Raw genomic sequence first — 15142 nt, 5'->3', positions numbered from 1 at the left:
AGGATCTGTGCTCAGAACATCTTCTGGAGTTCTGAGAAAGAGGAAGACTAAGCATATCTCTAGCAACTCTTCTGGTCACTCATATAGGGTGGAACCAGAGTTCAGGGTCTCCAGTTCCAGACCTGTATCCAAATCTATGGGCCTAAAATCAAAGCCTGGGGATCCATCAACAAAGGATCACCAATGCACGATTGAACTGATGGCTCAGATTCAACTGGATCTGCCTGGCTATGTTCATCTTCTCTCCCACTAGACACCAGGGCTAAAATAGAGGACTTACCTTTCAAAGGAAATGGATTCTTTATCATTAAGATAGATGATACACTGGGAAAATTAAAATAGACTCAGTCCACAGCTAGCTGTCTAGGACTTATGCCTAATAGTAACCATGGATGTATCAAAGACTGACTGGAGGGCACATGTCCACACTCATATAGTAAAGGGCTTTCAAGGAGTTTCAAAGAATCCCAGTTAATATAAATGTATTGGAGCTATGGGCTATCCATTTGGTTCTAAAAGCATTCCTTCCACAGATATGCAATTTAGTTATCCAGCTTGTTGCAGACAACATGGCTGCAGTTTTTTACATGAACAAACAGGGAACTCATTTGATCCACTTGTGCAATGAAATGATAGAGCTATGGGACTGGTGCATAATGTACAACATTTACCTGATAGCTTTACATGTTTTAAGATAATACAATTAATTGCCAGATAGCCTCAGCAGAGAATCATTTCAGATGTATGAAGTCTGTAAAAAAAACCAGTAATTCAGAATATCTTCAAACATTGGGATTCTTGACTATAGATCTGTTTGCCACCAGTCTCACTACAAAATGCCCTCTGTTTTGCTCATGAGTGGAGCGGACAGCCAGTCTTTGACAGACACTTTCCTCCTAAACTGGGGAATGGATCGGATTTAATGTATGCATTTCTCTCATTCACTTTGGTTTCCAAAGTTCGAAACAAAGTAAAAGCAAGATTTGACTAGGATGATCTTAGATGCTCTGGAATGACCAAGACAACAATGGTACACCAACCTACTCTTCTTATCCAAGGGCAACTACTGGACTCTGCCATTATCAATGGATTTTTTAATCACAGGAACAGGGGAGAGTGCTCCATCCAGACCTTGAATCTCTACATCTAACAGCTTGGGCAATAGGACTTTGACAGAAAGAAATTTCCTGCTCCACTGAATTTCAGCCAATTTTTATTAATGCTCGGAAACCCTTGACTAGAAGGTGTTATGACTGCAAATGGAAAAGATTTGTTATATGGGTAGAAATTAGGAATGTAGATCCAGTTTCAGCCTCCATACAGATAATCTTTGAATACCTGTTACACTTAAAAAAGAGGGTATATCTGTGTCATCTATTAGAGAACACCTTGTGTCTATTTCATTGGTAAATACAGAGGTTAGAGAGACACCATTTTCTCACATAACATGGTGAAGAAATTTTTTGAAGGCTCTATTGAATTTCTATCCACCCACTAGAGATCCTGTCCCCATGTGGAAGTTGAAGTTAGTATAGACTCAATTGATATCTGACCCTTTTTGATCCATTATAAGATCTCTCCCTTTTTCACCTTGCAATAAAAACAGCTTTCATAATAGCAATCATAGAATCATAGGACTGGAAGGGACCTCGAGAGGTCATCTAGTCCAGTCCCCTGCGCTCATGGCAGGACTATATTATCTATATCATTCCTGACTGGTGTTTGTCTATTGAACCTCGATCTGCCCACTAGACATCCTGTCCCCATGTGGAAGTTGAAGTTAGTATTGATTCAATTGATGTATCACCACTGCTAGAAGAATTAGTGAGTTGAATTCACAAATGGCTGATCCTTCCAATGCTATTTTTCATAGGGACAGGGTGGTCCTTACGCCACACCTCAGATTCATTTGAAAGATTGCCTCCAATTTAAATGTAAATCAATATATAAACGTATCTTTATTTTTTCCTGAAACCTCGTATGAGTGAAGGAGATGCTAGATTACATTCCTTAAACATTCCAAAAAGAGTTCTCATGTTACCTGGGTAGAGCCAAGGTCTTCAGATCTTCTTCTAAATTGTTTATCTCTTATACATGTTCTTCAAAGGATAGGGCCACTTCAGCTCAGTCACTATCTAGATGGGTCAGACTTTGTATTGAGGAGAGCTTTAGATCACCTTTGCTTTCCCCTCCTGATCTTCTTAGAGCTCATAGTACAAGTGGGGTGGCCACATCTACAGCATTTCTAAAGCACATTGCTATTGTTGAGATTGCAAGGCCACCACCTGGACAACAATCTACACTTCTACAACTCACTATGCTCTTGATTTAGAATCCAGGTCCAATGCTTGTTTTGACAGGGTGGGACTTCAATCATTGTTCAAGTAGGGCTCTGTCCTTCCTTCCTGATTGAGATGCTGTTCACCACACTTTCCCAAGAGTGGGACTATGCAGAGGGCACTTGAAGAAAACATGGAAGTTCCTTACCTGTAACTGGAGTTCTTCAGGATGCACTCTGCATATTCAAGCTGCCCACCTGCCTTCTCTGCTTCTGTGTAGTCCTAATTATGTCATTATTTGGTATTCCAATTACTGTTTGAAAGGAACTGAGGTGCAACTGAGCCATACCCCTCTTGTAGCTATGCTCAGGATCTGGTGGGAGCACTAGGGACAGGAAGGGAGACGCAAGGCACCTTTAACAGGCACTGCTACTAGAAGGTTCCACCAACCTAGCTGTTCTCGATTGGAGCATCCCCAAGAGTGTGGATATTCAGAGTGCATCTCGAAGAACTCCAGTTACAAATAAGTAACCTCCATATTTTACACACAGTCAAACTAAAAAATGCCTGATTCACCACTGCTTTACTCCAGTTTTACACCAGTGTAGCTACCTTGTTTTCATGGGAACAAACTGGCATATACCTAGAGGAAAGCAGTGTAAAACCAGGTCCATAAACTTTACGCTCTGTGCAGTTTTTAAAATGAAAATAGATAATAATCTTACACCTTGCTAATAAAGGAAAAGATAATTGATTCACCACAATTTCAACAACTGCAATGCTTTTTTTCTTTTCCATGGATGCAACTGGGAAAGCTTCTGCATCTCTGTGAAATATAAGCAAGCTTTGTTGTCCTTTGTAAGTGGGATCAATACAGCTCTGCTGCAGTTTAATGAGAATCAGCCCATCTTGAGCTCTCCCATGAATCCATCAATTAGAAATGAAGTTTAAGAACAGCAGGCCACTAATGAAAAGAGTACATGGAATACCATTTGATTTTTTCAAACACAGAAATCAAAGGGTTTTCATAAATATCAATAAGCCACTAGTAACATAACAGTTTCTTACAGTGCTGCTGAGAATTCCCATTGTTTGATTACTAAATACAGATTTGTTCTATTTACTTTTCTTGCAACTGTACATTTTTTGTCCGTTTTGTCATTGATGGGTCATCATATTTATTGCAAACAAAGATTTTTTGAATTAGAAAATACCCTGGAACACGGAAGAAATCATTTACCATGGATCTTTTTCTGCTAAGATAATGCCACATAGAAGTTTGCTTTTCTGCAATTTAAATGGAAAAGTGCCTGAATATAGCTCTGTTAGCTGTATTGCATGAAATATTTGTTCTGCCCTTGGAGTTTTCAATGCATCTGTTAGTAAATGACATTAGGTGCACAAGTCTTTAATGCCTGTTTCTCCTTTCACACTGGTGTAAATCAGGAGTCATGCCATGGAAACCAGTAGACCCTAGTGGGTACAAAAGTGAGAGGAATTTCTAGTCCTTAGGAAGGGCAGAGCTAGAGCTGAGCAGCACTTTCAGCTAGAAATTAATAATACTTGAAATTTGCCCTTCAGGAAGAGTGAACTGCTTCCTGAGCCTTCGTGTCTTCAAAACGGTGTCACAGCAGTGTTATTTTCACCAATGCTTAACATAAAGAGCCAGATGCACTAGTATGTCATGGTCTGTTTGTACCTCTCTAGTGACATAAAGCAGCTGGAAACCTGGCTTGAAGATGGGTTTATGGGTGTTATTTGTCCATAGAGCAGCACACAGCACCAGGAGCGTACTGATGAATGTGGCCCTAAATGTGCGAAGCGTCTGAGAACATTGTGAGGCAGCGTTCCAATGCATCCCAAGTTGGAAGTTTTTTGCTGGGATTGCTCACACGGCGGAAGTGAAATGGTTAGACTCATGTGCTGTTTTTTTCTTGTTTACTGCTGAGCTGAGCCTACCTCACATACTCGGAAGGGTCAGCAGAAGCCATTTTGATCATCTTCTCAGAGGGAGTGGCTGTACTTTGTCCTCTCTGATACAGTCAGAAAAAAAAGCATGCCTCTGTGTTTTGCCATCATTTAGGATCCTAAATAAGCCTTATCTTTATAGGTATCTACAAGGGGAAGAGGTATTTAGCTGTCACCTGAAGTCTCATGAGTGTGTGTGCCATGCACAATTCCAAAAATCAATAATGCTTTGAAAACACTCTGAGAGGGGGTTGGGAACAGACAGCTTTGCTGCTGCAGATGCTCCTTTTGGTGTGCAGTTCTGCACATACTCCCTTTTCTTTTAATCCTCCTTCTGGTAATGTTTGTTGCTGAGTTTTGCTGAACTGTGTGTTGGATCTATCCACCTGACCTTGATTCCATCATACTCGCTCTGTGGCCTTCTTGCAAAGCCGGCAAATGTGCAAAGTGTTGATTTTACTGCTGTTCTCATTTGTTGAGTTGGAGAGCTCGGTGGAGAAGATACACCTTGCAACAGACATGTTGACGGACTGGCTCATCTTTGGAAAGTTAAATTGCACACAGACACTGGGCAAGAGGGCTGACAATATGTACACTGACAATTTTAAGGAAATCACCCACCAGTGCACGAGCACTGATCCTGCTCAATTAGTGCTAGCAATAGTTAAATGCTTGTGTAGACCAGTTACTCTCTTTTACCACCATGTTGTCTAGACCGGATCTGAGCAGGGTTGAATTATACAGCATTAAAATCAGTGCTGGCCAGTCTCAACTGTCACTTCCATACTTGCCAGTACTATGTAGGGAGATTTCTCTAAAATTGTCATTGTAGATGCAGCCCTTAGGAACACCATTCTGCAGCATGTATCTCTATCTACCTGCTTCCACATATCATCTGGTCCAAAAAAAAGAAAAGTCAAAGCTGGAAGATTGGCTGATATCACATCCCCTTCCTAACACCATTTTGAGCAATGTTGGCCTTTGTGCATGTTTCAAAATAAAGAATAAAAAAGAAAGGCCATTGTGAGGGGCTGAACTAGTGTCAGTGGCCCCCTGCTGAAGCCTTGCAGTCATACCCCACCCCCAGAAAAGGAGCAGTGAAGGTGAGTCTTCCAGGCTGCCTAGAGTGGCTGTGGGGGAAGCAGCCAATTAGAAAGAGGCTGCAGGAGCAACCAGTCAGACTCCAGCAGGCTCATCTAAAAGGAGCTGCTGGACAGAGCAGAATCAGTTGCTGGCTGGAGCTAGAGGAGTAAGAACAGTGCTCCTGGCTGGTTCCACGACCTGGTCAGACCAGCTACTGGCAGGGATCAAAGGAGCAAAGAAAGTGATCCTGACTGACTGCTGGCATGCAAAGGAGATCTTTAGCCCTGACCTAAGGGTTAAGGTAAAGCTGCAGCCATGGAAGAGTGTCCCAGGGAACAATAGCAGCACAGAATTAAAAGGGACGCAGCAGGTGGCTGCTAATTGTAGGGTCCCTCAGTTGGGACCCAGAGTAGTGGGCAGGCCCAGGTCCCCAAAACAGGTGGAGTGGCCAAAGCTCTGAGCAAGGGAGTTTAAACATGTCCAGAGAAGGGGCTGAGGGCCCAGAAGAGAGTCAACATTTGTTGAATTTGATAACCCCTCATCCCCCAGAAGGGGTCCGAACTGACCTAGTGACTCAGCTGGAGAGTTGGGTAAGAGACTGGCCACCAAAGTCAAAAGATTACAAGAGAGGAAGCCCTGGAGGCACTGCTCCACATCAGAGCAGGGACAATACTACAGTGAGCCCAGAAGAGGCTGACCATAAATGAAGGTACATTAATAGGCCCTGTGAACAGTTTGAGACCTGAGCCCAAGACAGGGTGGCAGGCAGGCAACAAGCAGGGTACTATGATAGGTCCTGTTGGACTGTTTTGTTGCGTACATATGGCCTGTGTGTGACACGGCCAGAGGGCTGAGTCAGTGAAAACCTGCTCAAGAAGTAAACTGCCAGGGGGATTCACCACAGACAAGCAGCACAAAGCAGAGAGTGCAGGCACACACCCGGCCAGCAGGAGGTGCTCACAAGAGGTAAGTGGCCCCCATCACAGTCACTCATCTGAAATTCCACAAGAAAGGACATTTTCAGGGGCATGGAATGTCGACATCCTTTCACATCAAATTTCCTGAAAACATCTTTATAAATGTTTCACAGATATAGTACATTGAGGGAGGAGGGGCAGGAACAGCTGGAGCAAATAAGTGCAAAAAGTTCAAAAACACAAAGGTCATTAAAGGTTTGGAGAATGTCAGGTGAGCAAACGGAAGCTGCCCCTAGCTTTTATTATGAGAGAAATAATCCAAATACCAATCCCAAACATATTGTGGAGATAATCCTTATGTAAAAATATACTCCTCTTGAAGAATATCTGCAATTCACCAAGCAGAGCCAGGTTTCCATTCAGCATCAGGCATTCTTATCTTTCTATTAATCCTGTGCTTTCTTGTTAAAACGTTATTTTGTCCAGTTCAGTGGTATAATCCTACTTCTTATTTGTAATTAAATCCTCTCATGTCCCTCTTGCAATGTTCCAAGATGTTGAAGGAGTGCAGGGATCAGGTTGCACAATCTTATCTTTTAGTTTATAAGAGTTCCTTCAAGATTTCAATGTCACAGAGAAACAGGTCTTGTTTAATGACCATCTGCACTAGCAGTTCCGTATTTTGGTGACTGAAATGGATTGCCCTTATACTGGGATGTGAAAGAAAGAGTCTAGCCTTTGCGTCATTACCCAAGAATGTGTACTAGCACAAACAAAGAATATGGAGCCAGTAGCTTTCAGCACATCAGAAGTACAAATAAATATTAGGATCCTTAGGAAGCTATTCTGTTCTATAATATGAAATCAGCCAGCTCCTGAGTACTATGATTGAAAGCTACACCCGTGTGCCTAACCACTTTGCAAATGTTTATTCAGCATTAGCATTTGATAAAACAGCACCATTAAACACATCTTTCCTTTTCCACAAACCATGTACAAAAATGCAGTACCTATCTGACAAGGCAGCTGTGAGGACTAGTTAGTTAATATTTGCAAAGCACTATAATAATGATATATGTTGCCATTGTTGCTTAGAGTGAGAAAAGGATCAGCAGGGATTGAATGGAGCAAAAGTGAGCAGCAGAATTTCCAGAAAGATAGGAACGCAAAGGGGCAAAAAGAACAAAATAAGAGAATCAAGGAAGAAATAGACAATGTTTCATGGGAAAGAGCAACAGGGCTATGCAACATAGGATGGAGTGACTGTGAAAAAGAAGATGATAGAGAAAAGAACAAGATGCTATTAAAAGAAAGAGGAGAGCGAAAAAGAAGACAGTAGAAAGAAAAGAGAAAACAGTGATAGCTGAAGGGAGATTAATAGAATATGTTGGACATGGAAGAACCAAGACCTCCCAGTCCTGTTTAGACATTCTTCCCTTTAAAAGGGTTAGTCAATGTGGGCAACTGTGATTGATTCCTGTGCAAACAGCTGAGCACTGCTTCTGAAGAGCAGCAGCCCACAGAGCAACCCCTTTATATTCTAAAATGAGACTAAATTTTAAGAGGGCCACATAATCATCTGACTGATCCTCCTCCAAATCCTTAGGTTGGTCCTGTGCATAATGATGAGATCACAGTGGAGCAGCTTTAGTTGTGTATAAAAGGAAGTGAATGAAAAATACTTCTGCAGACTGATTTCAAAATGTTAGCCTGGCTCTGCCACTAAGATATCAGATACTTCTCTTGGTTAATAATTACTAAATATCTATTAGATGATACCAGGGTGCATGGTGACATCTCTTGGTAGTTGCAAACATCTCTTGGTAGTTGCTGATGGTGAGTGCTGTAATATCTAAGATATTGTAAGTATGTTTTATTTGTTCTAGGTTTGATTATGGTCTTCCCAGAAAGGTTGTAATCCAAAGAAGAGAAGAAAGCCCCAAAAGACGGTGTTTTCATAGCCACTTGCTCACCAGCTTTGCTTTATTTGTTTTGGAGATGAGAAGGAACTCCAAAAGCCTGTGTGTGCTTTAAGAGGAAAGCAGTCCCAAAGACTGTTTGTTTATAGCCTAGATCCAGCCTTTGCTTTACTTTGCACTGAGAGGAGAAGACATCTTGGGAAGGCAATAGGAAGGTGTTTGGCATGGGGAGGAAGCAAGTCTCAGCTGATGCGTTATTATGGGCCCAAGATGGAGTTCAAAGGTGTAAGGTAGGTGGGGACTCCACTGCACTAAGACCTGGTATCCCAAGGGTACTTAGGTGCCTAAACTCCACATTTAGGTATCTAAATCTGTGTTTAGATGCCTAAATCCCAGTTTTAAGGTCCACCACGATTCACAAAACTCCTGCCAAACTCTGTAGGCACCTAAACTCATTTAGCACCTAAGTATGTAAGGGTAGAAGTTCCCTAGGTAATTAAATTTCTGCCTTTGAGCACACACACTGCTACCTCATGCTAGGCATCCAGACACCTATCTTTTGCCTAAGCCCCACAGCAATTCATGAACCAAGGAAAATAGACATTTGGCCACCTAATTCACATGCAGGATCCGATCTGGTAGGCATGCTCATAGGCTGCCTTCTGGATCAGGTCCCACTCAAAGTCTGACCAGAGGAGAATATGGTGGTGCTGCCCACCTTATAACTTTTAGCCCACTGGGTTAGGGTACCTGACTGGGATTTGGGAGACCCAAGTTCAAGTCCCCCCTCTGCCTGATGGGGAGAAAAGATTTGAACAGGGGTCTCCCACTTTTCAGGTGAGTTTCCTAACCACTGGGCTATAGTATATTGTGGCCTTAAACTGTATGAGACTAATCACTCTTTAATTATTTATTCATAGTGGAACAGCTTCAACAGGAGAGATTGAGGGTAACTTACATTAGACTATCCCATAGCTCAGTGGTTAGAACACACTCCTGAGAGTTTGGAGAAGCCTGTTCAAATCCTTTCTCCCCATCAAGTGGCAGGGGGGAATTGAACTGTATCTTCCACATCCCAGGCAAGTAATCTAACCACTGGACTAAAAGTTATAAGGTTGGCACCCGAACCACCTCCTCCAGCTGCTTTGTATGATGTGAGGTGCCTGCCACACACATTCTCACGAGACGAGGCTTAAGTGCCTAAGCCATGTCACTTCAGGAGAGGGGAATCACTAGCAGAGGTAGGTGCCTCCCTGCAGCCTGGATTTAGGTGCCTATCTCCATGAGAGGGGTGGGGTTTAGGTGCCCCTTGTCATCATCTCCCATTGGCTGCCTCCTGTGCTGGCTTTTGTGAATTGCAGTCTAAGGCACCTAGTTCTCCTCTTTCAATGTGCAGGGAGCATAGGTGCCTAACTAAGGCTTTGTGGATTGCTTCATGTTCCTGTAATTTTCTAGATGCCTAAAAGTTGGGTAATGTAATGCTCAGCGTCACTGTTCCTACGTATCTGTGCTACTCTGAGCCTTAGTAGTGGTGTAGTGGGGCCGGAATGCCATTCCAGCAATTACACAGAAACAAAATGGCATCCTCCTTGCAGCCTCATGGTTGTCCTCCACACTGAGGCCTCCACAGTGAGGCCTCACATGCAACATATGTGTGAGGTCATGCTAGTGAGGGCAGGGCACCTGTACTTCCAAAAATCAGTACTATCCACCTGCTCAGCACTAAGGGACCCAACTCAAGGCCTATGAACCACTTAAGTCCTAAATATTCCCCATTTTGAAGATTTAAAAAGTGAGACTTATGTGCTGCTTTGGATTTGTGCTAGCCTGCTGCATAGGGGTGAGTTTCACTTAAGAATCTTCAACACAGTTAATCCTACTTCAGGAGATCTCAATTTGGAGATGGCAAACTGGTGTCAGGAGATTGACCATCTTGTTCTTCCTGCACTGCTAAGTGGGCCCTGGTAGGGAAAAGTGGGTAGTGATCCAGGCAAGGTTAAGAAACAGTCTCCTAACCTAAAACTTCCAGAATCAGCTAGAGAATGCAAGTATTCAGGATAACTCCATTTTCAGTGTATTTGTGTTGTCTCCAAACCAGTCAATATTGCCACTGATCATAATCTGCCTAGAGCTTATAAATCCTATGAATGGCAAGACATGCTGTACAAGAATAGAATTAATGTAATATTTATTATCAAATGTTTTGTCTTGGACTTACTTGTATAACATCCCTATATAAATAAAATGTGGAACTCTAGCTGCATATTTATTTCATAGCATTATAGTTACTTATTTGTATTTTTCCTTCTTTTTATGCAGGGAAGAACGAATCAGACATGAAAAGAAAAAGCAATGTAGTGCTGAAGGTATCACAAAGGGTGTTTCTAGTCTGGAAGCCTCCATAGCTGCTTTGCTAAGGAAAAAACTGACAAGCCACAATGACTTACTGACCCTCATCCTTCACTGGAAGTTGGTGTTGCAATCCAATTAAATATAGATCTTTTATAGAATCTTAATAATGTAATGCATTTTTAGGAAATTCTCATGTTTTGCTCAAATCCCAACCTTTGGATGCCTACATATGTGGTTATAGGGAGCTTGCATATATGAAAGTCATATGGGACCTCAATCCCACTGGCTTTTATGGGAGTTCAGGGTACATAGAACCTCTCAGGATATGGCAGTAGATGGACTCATTTTTCAAGGTACCGAGTGCCTTCAGCATCCACTGGAGTAAGTGTCATACTCATCCCAGACCTGTAGGCACTGAGAAGTTGGAAGAATTGTGCACTATGGCCTTAATTCAGTAAAGCACATAAGCACATACTTACCTTCAATCCTGTGAGCAGTCCCTTTGAACTTTAGTTGGATTACTGGTGTGCTTATGTGCTTTGCTGAACCAGGTCCTGTGTGTGCGCCCACAAACTGGTAACAATGCATGCAGAACACACACTGATGCGTCCAAAATGGGTAAGCACATATTATTGTATCTATCTGCAGATGCAGATATGTTGGATATACTTGCACACATGAGACTGGAGTGTAAGGGTACATATGAGTGTTTACAGTCCTACTTCAATGACTTATGCATGCTTCTATTGAAGTCAATAGCAAAACTCCCATTGACTTGAATGGGAGCAAAATTGGGTACTAATTTACGTAACTTCCCCCTTGTTGTGTAATGCACTGTCAGTTTTGATAACTATTTTGAAATCTTTTATCATTTATTTTTTTATCATTTATTTTATTTTAATTGAGCTAACCTTTAGAATATGCTGATCTCTACAGTGGTTAGTCTCCCAGTAATTTCAGAAATTCTTTGAAGGGGGGAGGTACAAGGCTAATAAAATAAGGAAACCCATCTCAGATTAATTTCTTGTGCATTTTTAGATTATGGTTATCAAGAGATGACAAGTTGGCATGGCAACATTTGAAGCTTAACTGCTAATAAGCGCTCTTAAAATAAATTGGTGTCATATGTGGGTTTCTTGCCATTAGCATACTCTACCACCTGAAGAGAAGCAACACATATATCATTTGCAAAACACGCATACAATTAGACCCTCGTTCTTATTTCTGAATGAAGTGTTAAACTAAGACATCATGCATGTTTCCTGGTATTTATGACCAGTCTCCCACTATGAAATATAAATGTTGATAATGAACTTGTCCATTTTTAGTGTCTCAGGCCTTAAGCCATTCACTCCACGTAAAAAATGATTGTGCTATGTTTCTTTTGTGGCACATGCCACGTTCACCTCTCTTAAACTGCACACCTCCTAATATCAGAATTGTCTTCCAGTATTATAAAAGACTATTCACTCATTAAACTAGTAGATGGGTGGATTCATTCTGTGTGTCACAAGATTTGGAATTGAAATCTCATCTTTAACGCAAATGATGATGATAAAGCAGCAAAGCTATGAATGTGAGTTTGTGGGTTGTGATTAGACCAGGCAGGGAGCATAAAGATTAATTTCCAGTTTCCTTGTGGTGAGCAGAAAAAAGCAGTGTCTAGTTATTATAGAATCTGTTCAGTTTGAAATGCGTTCACTAAGCAAACTTTGTGCAGGACAAAGGAACTATTTTTGCCTCTCTTTCTAGTAGGCTGACCTGCTAAATTCAAACAGGATAAAATGGAACAGCTACTGATTATCTGTATTTGACAAGGTGCTGCTTTTCTTGTGTATGGTAAACTGCTTCTCAAAATGTAAAACTGGGCACTTTGGTTGGCTTGATTTATATGCACAATATTTTTCTGACCAAATTAATTGCAATTAATGTTAAGATGCTGCTACCAAGTCCTCCTATGTAAATATACTCCTTTGCTCTCACTTTGAACAAAATACACAGATTGACACTGGACATTTTTACATATAAAATATGGTTTATTTCTTAATTCACTTATTACCATACACTCTACTGTGCAGAGCATTACAAGATGTTAAAAATATATCTCATGACATATTTCTAATCAACCAATGGTCCTTATATCATCTTGGAAAATTGAATTCTGTTATTTGCACCAACACAGTTGACAGATGCTGGAAGTATAGTGATTGAATCACCGAATGATAATTATGTTAAATGTATGCTAATACAATTGGCTAAGAAATATTTTATGCACACAATATAATTCTCAAAATAACCCTCCTATTCAGGCAGCATTGATATTTGTCTGTGGCCTTTAAAAAGTGGAAATTCTCATCTATATTTCATAAATCTACCTGTCTTTCTAGTATGTAGGTGAAGGATTTTAGTATTTTGAATTTGCATTGGTGGGAAAAACAAGTGCATGTTGGCTTTTGCAGCTAATCCTTTGGAAATCCTTTAGTGCCTTAAGGAGCCAGAGGGGGAAGAGACTTTGGGATTACGGTATAGTAACTTGTGCAGACCTCTTTCCTGCTTCAGCAGAATTCCTTTAAGACATATTGTGCCTTGGACTCCAAACATATTTGCATTAGAAATCAGTAGCCATTATATTATGGGCAGGAATTTTTGCCCCTTTACATATCCTAGGTTATAAAATCTATTGCGGTTTCCAAAGTAGGATACAAAACTAAAACATCAAATTCAAATTCTACCATTGGAATCCATGGTATCAGTCATTATCAGCAAACTAGGAATGTTAAAGTTGGAGTTAAACCAACAAAGAAAGTTCAGCTTAACTCTGATGTGCTGCATAAATCCTGGTTCCATTGAAGTCCATGGTAAAACTCCCATTGATTTCAATGCGGCCAAGATTTCACCCTATCTTTTACTTGTGCAGCACATATGATATATAAATATCATACACTCATCATCACTGCCTATGCACAGCAGGGACAACATGGTCAAAGGAGAAAGGAGCTAAGGAGGTATAGAGGCTTGACTTGATTTAGAGTTGTTACTGTCTGTGGTGTAAATCTGTGCTCATCATTGTTTTACTATGTCACATGGATTCTTGCTCTGTTAATATGATATGTAAATGTAAAATGCAATGAAAGGGGTAACTGTACACGTGCAGCAGCTGATTTCCAAATATAAATATGTCAGCATCTGAACTGTTTAGATTTGTTTTTCTATGTTGAGAGAGAGATTAATCTATATTAGGTGAAATTCACTCCTCTGCAGAGAGCCTACACAAGGCCCTAGATGCCACTAATTTAGAGTTTTAAATGGATCTTAAGTGGTCTTATGTGGGATGAATTTCACTTATTATGAATGAAGGGTTTGGCAATGATGGATATAGACATGAAAAAAATAAAGCCCTCCAACATTGTCATCTTCTGTTCTGCTTCCTGTGACTAAAAAAGGGGGTTGGAAAATGTGTAAATAATATCACTCCTTGGCTTACACTGTAAATGCCAAGATTCAGCGTGGCATAGATTTTTGTAGCTTGTTTATAAATAAGGCTTTTGGCTTTGTTTTGAACGCATGAAGCCCATGTAAATTAAAGTAAGGAGTAAAGACTTATAAGTATTTGTTTGAATTGAAAAGGATGGATATTTTCTCACTTCTTGGGACCAAATTTAAATTGAGAGCCTTGGATGCACAAAATATGAATGAGGTCTTATCAGCTTTTCATCTATACAACAGTGTGATGTTAGCTCGGAGTCATGAAAAGCTGATTGTAAGGGACACAAATTAGAACCAGTTTGATAAAGTGCCAAAGCATGCACAAAAAACGTGGGCTTCATAGTTTGATATAGATTACCCAAAAGTTACAGCTCGATCCTTTTTTAAATTGTTGTAAATAAATGCAGAAAGTTTGACACCCCTACCAGTGGGGATTAAAATGGAACAGCTAATTGTGTTCACTTGAGTGACATAAAAGATGCTTTTATCATTTTGATGTGTTACACTGAAGCTATCTTGTTTACATTTTTCAGCAATGAATTTCACTTTAGGACATTTCCTTCATGTAATTAAATGTATATATATGTTAATTTCAAAGTAACTAGAGAGGAGACGGACAGAATTGTAATGCAGTCACAAAGTCTACCTTATGATTATTACAGATTTGTAACTATCACTTAAAATTGTGTACAATATGTTGACATTTTATCTTGTTATCCAGATGTATTTTTCTATGTTAGTTAAATGTATAATTTGCATAATTTTGTATATTCAAATGTATGCATATTTTAAATTAAAAACTTTCTTTAAACTGTTTAATTATTAGTTATTCGTTCCACTGTGGTGATAGAGCTTTTGAAGTATCAGTATAAATAAAACTCTAAAAAATGCTGTTGATTTTGGCGGGGAATTATATGGCTATATGAAAAGTTAAAAGCCTGGTGCTGCACACTAGGGAACTAAGATCCCAATCCTGCAGTGCATAATATACATATGCTTAATTTGATGTATGGTGAGTTATGAAGTTAAGCACAAGTGTAAGTGTTAGCAGGATAAGACTACTGACTTGACAAAAAGCAAAACATGAAAGTAAGTCTTTGAAGGGCTTGGGGATCTAATTATAGGACATTTGTTGGAT

General features: G+C 40.3%; 1 protein-coding gene across 1 annotated transcript in view; it reads left to right on the top strand.

Moving 5' to 3' along the window:
• The window catches only part of LOC125636183 (uncharacterized), a 69223-nt gene extending 54400 nt beyond the window's left edge, over positions 1-14823 (top strand). Inside the window, exons 7-8 of the mRNA XM_075128046.1 lie at positions 8134-8456; positions 10486-14823. The gene's annotated coding sequence lies outside the window, so the exon portion shown is untranslated. The remainder of the gene's footprint in view (positions 1-8133; positions 8457-10485) is intronic.
• The last annotated feature ends 319 nt before the right edge of the window (positions 14824-15142 follow it).

Source organism: Caretta caretta, chromosome 4, assembly GCF_965140235.1.
Source record: "Caretta caretta isolate rCarCar2 chromosome 4, rCarCar1.hap1, whole genome shotgun sequence".
Taxonomy (NCBI): Eukaryota; Metazoa; Chordata; order Testudines; family Cheloniidae; genus Caretta; species Caretta caretta.
Note: the sequence above shows the minus strand (reverse complement) of the source record. Positions and strands in the feature narration are given on the sequence as shown.